This window comes from Sapajus apella, unplaced genomic scaffold (genome assembly GCF_009761245.1).
Source record: "Sapajus apella isolate SASKATOON/1434 unplaced genomic scaffold, GSC_monkey_1.0 scaffold44, whole genome shotgun sequence".
In the NCBI taxonomy this organism is placed as follows: Eukaryota; Metazoa; Chordata; class Mammalia; order Primates; family Cebidae; genus Sapajus; species Sapajus apella.
The window spans coordinates 10,654,856-10,660,684 of NW_022436984.1; the positions used below are offsets into that span (position 1 = coordinate 10,654,856).

The 5,829-nt window shown below is 43.1% G+C and overlaps 1 protein-coding gene across 1 annotated transcript in view; it reads right to left on the minus strand.

The window, feature by feature from the left end:
- The window catches only part of SULT6B1 (sulfotransferase family 6B member 1), a 44,668-nt gene that overhangs the window by 33,959 nt on the left and 4,880 nt on the right, over window positions 1–5,829 (minus strand). The window lies entirely within an intron of this gene.

Consider the following 5,829-nt stretch of genomic DNA (forward strand, 5'->3'; position numbering starts at 1 on the left):
GGCAGTGTTTTGCAAACTAGGAGTGGGTCATAGGGTCTGGAGTCATGAGGTTGACCAAGGTCAGTTACAAAGTCTAATTGCCTTATCAATTGAGGAGGGAATAAGGAACAATAGAAGAATGTCTCAAGTTAATTAGGTGCTGCAGGGATTGATAATTCTTCCTCTTTTTGTGATCTTCCAGTTACATCAGATTTTCTAATTCCAGGAGGCCATCCAGAGGTGTACATGCAGATCATGGGGGTCACTATGGTGTCCGTGGTGCCATCAGTCAGCCTAAGGCCTGGCTCTTGCCCCAGTGGCAGCTGCATGAGAGGCTTATTTAAAGTTTCTTTTCGACTGGGTGCAGAGGCTCACACCTGTAATACCAGCACTTTGGGAGGCTGAGGCAGGTGGGTTGCTTGAGCTCAGGAATTCGAGACCAGCCTGGCCAACATAGTAAAACCCTGTCTCTACTAAAATAAATAAATAAATAAGTAAATAAATAAAAATTTAGTTGAGTGTGGTGGTGCATGCCTGTAGTCTGTAGTCTCAACTACTTGGGAGGCTGAGGCATGAGAATTGCATGAACACAGGAGGCGGGAGTTGTAGTGAGCTGAGATTGTGCCACTACACTCCAGCCTGGGTGACAGAGTGAGACTCTGTCTCAAAATAATAATAATAATAATAAAATAAAGTTTCTTTCCTTGGTATTAAAGACACCATGCCCTCCTAACTTCTTTTCCTTTGTTTTTCTAGTCTATAGACATATACCCCACCAAAAAAGAAGAAGAAGAAGAAAAAGAAAAAAAGAGAAAATGTTCAAAGAAATGTCTAGGCTGTAAGGTGAAGATGGAAGAATGGACAGCAAAGCTAGTACATATTTGTTAAAGTGGAGGTCCCTATGGCCACTACGGAAGACTGGGATTTTAACCTGCTTCCGTGCTTTGGGCAGGTTGCAGCAAAGAAACCAGTACGTCTTTCTAGTAATTTGCATCCCTCTGCCAGAATTAGTAAATCAGGCTAGGATCAGGAAGGCACTGCCACTAAAGGACCCTTGGTAAAAGTTTCTACTGGAGTCTACACTTTTCATGCACAAAAACTTGTGGCCAAAATGTGTATTATCTCAAAATGTGTTTGTGAAATCTATAGTGGGATTCAGAATGCATAAGAAATATTTATGGAGATGTCAAACTTTGTGCAATACTGTTATTAGTTTACATATATTTCCCAATGATAACATTTCTATACAATTATTTCAGTCTTTCTTATCATTTTTTTTTGTGTGTGAAGGCAATTTTATTACTATATTTGATGTAGTTGAAGATTCAGTGGTTAGTTCTCATCCACTTTGACTCTCTCTCTCTCTCTCTCTGTCTCTCTCTCTCTCTCTCTCTCTCTCTATATATATATATATATATATAATTTCTTTAGACAAAGTCTCTCTCTGTCACCCAGGGTGGAGTGCAGTGATGTGATCTTGCTAATTTTTTGTATTTTTAGTAGAGATGGGGTTTCACCATGTCAGCCAAGCTGGTCTTTAACTCCTGACCTCAAGTGATCTGACCATCTTGGCTTCCCAAAGTGCTGGGGTTACAGGCATGAGCCACCATGCCTGGCCGACCGTCTGTAGATTTTTGAAAGTGGTAACAGGTACATAGGTAATCAAAGTACACAGTTTATTTGGTGAGTCTTCAAACTCATTATGTCCTCTGGACAACCGCACATGAATACAGTATGGGTCATTCCTTATTCCTTTGGCAAGGATAACTTTGTTAAACCTGGTATCAATACACACATCTGAAGTTCCCATCTCCTTCATGGCAAAATTTCCAGATCTCTTTGAGTTCCCAGGGGGCATGCTTCTTGAAGCCCACCCCATGGATGTGCTTGTGAATGTTGGTGTATTCTCGGGTCACCACCTCATTGATGGCAGAATAGTCCAATTTCTTCTTGGCACCGTTCTTTGCAGGAGCCATTCTGCCAGGCCCAATTTGGTGAGGCTTGTTATCGTTTCTTTAAGCTTTTTTCCCCCTCTTTTCTTTTTTCAGTCTGAACCATTCCAAATGACCTTTTTTCCCTCTATTCTTCCTTCCTTTCTTTCGCTCTTTCTTCTTTCTCTCTTTCTTTTCTTTCTTTCTTTTCTTTCTTTCCTTCTTTCTTTCCCTTTCTTTCTTTCTTTCCTTCCTTCCTTCCTTCCTTCCTTCTTTCTTTCTTTCTTTCTTTCTTTCTTTCTTTCTTTCTTTCTTTCTTTCTTTCTTTCTTTCTTTCCTTTCTCTCTCTCTCTCTCTCTCTCTCTCTCTCTCTCTCTCTCTTTTGAGATGGAGTCTCACTCTGTCACTCAGGCTGGAGTGCAGTGGCAGTATCTTGGCTCACTGTAACCTCTGCCTCCTAGGTTCAAGTGATTCTCCTGCCTCAGCCTCCTGAGTAGCTGGGATTACAGGTGTGCTCCACCTCATCCAGCTAATTTTTGTAGTTTTGGTAGAGATGGGTTTTCTCCTTGTTGGCCAGGCTGGCCTCAAACTCCTGACCTCAGGTGATCTGCCCACCTTGGCCTCCCAAAGTGCTAGGATTACAGGTGTGAGCTATTAAGCACATCAATTATGTAAAGATACCCCCCAAACAGGCTTTCTGTGAGCAACATGACTGTTTATTCACCCAGGTGTGGGGTGAGAATTTGAATTGGTCCCTCCTATTATAGTATTGAAATTAAGTCTACTTAATTTATCAAGTCATGTTCATGCCCTGATTTTATATACTTGTATCTATCAATAAACATTGTGATACTTGAAAAAAAAAAGGGGGGTCTTGAGAAACCTAATGTCTAAAGGGGAAGCTTTGCAAGGCTGAGCAGGAACAATGGTCGAACTTTGCAGGGGAGAGCAATCAGTTGAGGCAGGAACTAGTTGTTTCACTTCTCTTTGTGGCCATCTGGCTACTTCTGACTTTCTGGCTCAGCAAAAACCCTCAGGAGGTATATATGCAAGTCACCAATGCTGTAATGGCCAGGCTTGGACTTGGAGGCCTGACATGAGCCACCTCGCCCGGCCCCAATGGCCTTTTCATCTTGCTTTGCCATCCCGGTACTTTTAACACTGATAGTCTGGTATTTCACACAAATGCGGTGGATGGAGCCTTGCTATGCAGTTTGAAAGTTTGTGTTCTCCCTAAACTTAGGTTGAAATCTCCCAGGTGATAGTATTAGGAGGCAGGGCCTTTGGGAAGCGATTAGGTTGTGGGGGCTCTGCTCTCATGAATGGGATTAGTGACTATTTATTTATTTGTTTATTTATCTTTTTTGAGATGGAATCTCACTCTGTCACCCAGGGTACAACTTCTGCCTCCTGAGTTCAAGCGATTCTCCTGCCTCAGCCTCCAGCATAGCTAGGACTACAGGCATGTGCCACCATGCCCAGCTCATTTGTGTATTTTTGGTAGAGATGGTGTTTCACCATGTTGGCCAGGCTGGTCTTGAACTCCTGACCTCAGGTGATCCAACCACCTTGGCCTCCCAAAGTGCTGGGATTACAGGTGTGAGCCACTGTGGCCGGCCAAGGATTAGTGTCCTTTTAAAAGAGGCCCCAGAGAGACCCCTGCCCCTTGTACCATGTGAAGACACAGTGAGAAGCCACTATCTTAAAAACCAGAAAATTGGTCTTTACCAGTTGTTGAACCTGCTGGCACCCTGATTTGGGACTTCCTAGTCTTTAGAATCATGAGAAATAAATTTCTGTTGATTATTAGCCATCAGTTTATGGCATTTGGTGATAGCAGCCCAAGTGGACAAAGACAGGCCTGGAAGCTCAATGCATAGTGTCTTAAATGGTATTTAACAAAATGTTTCATGGAAGTCATGGTGGGTGCTTTTAATAAGAAAATATTCATTGTGGATGAATTTTTACAGACTGGATGTACTACTCCTTCCCCCTTCTCACTACTATACTTGGCTATTCGTTTTTTTAAAAAAGAGGAAGGGCAGGCATGGTGGCTCACGGCTGTATTTCTAACACTTGGGAGGCCAAGGAGGGAGTATCACTGGAGCCCAGGAATTGGAGACTAGCCTGGGCAACATAGGAGTTGGAAAAAAAAAAAAAAAATATATATATATATATATATATATATTTAATTAGCCAGGTGTGGTGGTGCATGCCTGTTGCCCCAGCTACTTGGGAGGCTGGGGGCTGGGGAGTATTACTTGAGCCTGGGAGGTCAAGGCTTCAGTGAGCTATGATTGTGCCATTGCACTCCAGCCTGGGTGACAGAGCAAGACCCTAAAGAAGAAGAAGAAACAAGAGAAGGATGAGGAGGATGATTAGGAAAAGAAGAAGGAGAAAAAAGATTGTGGATGTGTCAGCTGGAGAAGAAAAGGGAACTTCAGTGGTATAGGGGTAGAGCTCTGAAAGTTTTAAGAATAATAGTTTATGACAGTGAAAACGATAACAGACGAAATAAAAAGCAACGCAATGCAGAAAGGGAGCTCATGAAAAAAGTTTGAGAGAAAGTAAAATATAAAATATTAAATAGAACTGACATTCAAGCCAGAGAGGGTTTCTATAGAGCAGATAGAAGAGATCAAGAGAATGTACAAAGCCCAAACTTTAAGAGGATACCAGAGAAGTCGATATAGTGGAAGAGATCAGAGTTCTGGATCTGTGTAGAAATAAGTGATCTTGACTAACAATGACATGCTTTAAATTAAAGTAGTTTACACATTTACAGTTTTCACAATTTATATTGCTTTAGTTATGCAAATAAACCTCATGGACTGGACTATGGGAAGGCGGGTGTTAGGAAAATTGGGGCAATCGCAGAGCACCTCGCAGAGGCACTTCCTTTACTTGGCATTGACAGAGTTAGCTCCAGCTATCGCCGCTTCTCTAAAACCTTTACCGATTCCTCCGATTAGAAGCAAGGCCCTTATCAAAGTGTACTTTTCATCAGTTATTTATGATAACTATCCCTAACTAGACTAGAACTTCGGTGAAGGTAGATCTGTGTCTATTTCGGGTGTCCCAGGCTTTGTCTTGCACATGGTACCTCAATATATTTTTATATTCCTTTTCTCTTCTGTTTCCTTGTCCCCTTCGGGTCTTTCTCTTCCTCTTCCTCATCTTACTAAGTGGGCAGTATAAGCAGTGTTTCTCAAGTGTTACTTTGCAAACAAATTCTTTAGGCATCTGGCTAAAATGCAGTTTTGGATTCAGTAGCTCTGCATTTCTAACAAATTTTCAGGTGATGCTTATGTTGCTGGTCCTCTGACACTATCACGCTTTAGGTTTCAGGGTGTTAGGAAAAGGACCCAGAACAGGCTCCATGAAGTCAGTGTCCTGGGTTCAAATATGAATTTTGCTTTTTTTTTTTTTTTTTTTTTGAGACTGAGTCTCAGCGTTGCCCAGGCTGGAGTGCAATGGTGCGGTGTCGTCTCACTGCAACCTCCGCCTCCCGGGTTCAAGCGATCCTCTCCCCTCAGCCTCCCTAGTAGCTGGGATTACAGGCGCCTGCTACCACGCCCAGCTAATTTTTGTATTTTCAGTAGAGACGGGGGGGGGGGGGTTCACCGTCTTGGCCAGGCTGCTCTCGAATCCCTGACCTTGTGATCCTCCCGCTTTGGCCTCCCAAAGTGCTGTGATTACAGGCGTAAGCCACCGCGTCCGGTCCTGAATTGGTTTTTACCAGCTGTGTGATTGTGGGCAGGGAAAGCCTCTTGCTTTCTCTGCAAAATGAGATACACTCAGCACCTGTTGCATGTGTAATTGCGAATATTCCGTAAAATAATGTACGTAGCGGGCAGTCAGGCTCGGGTCAGGTCGCAGCACGATGAATGGTAATTACGAGCGTGGGGGCGGGGCCGAC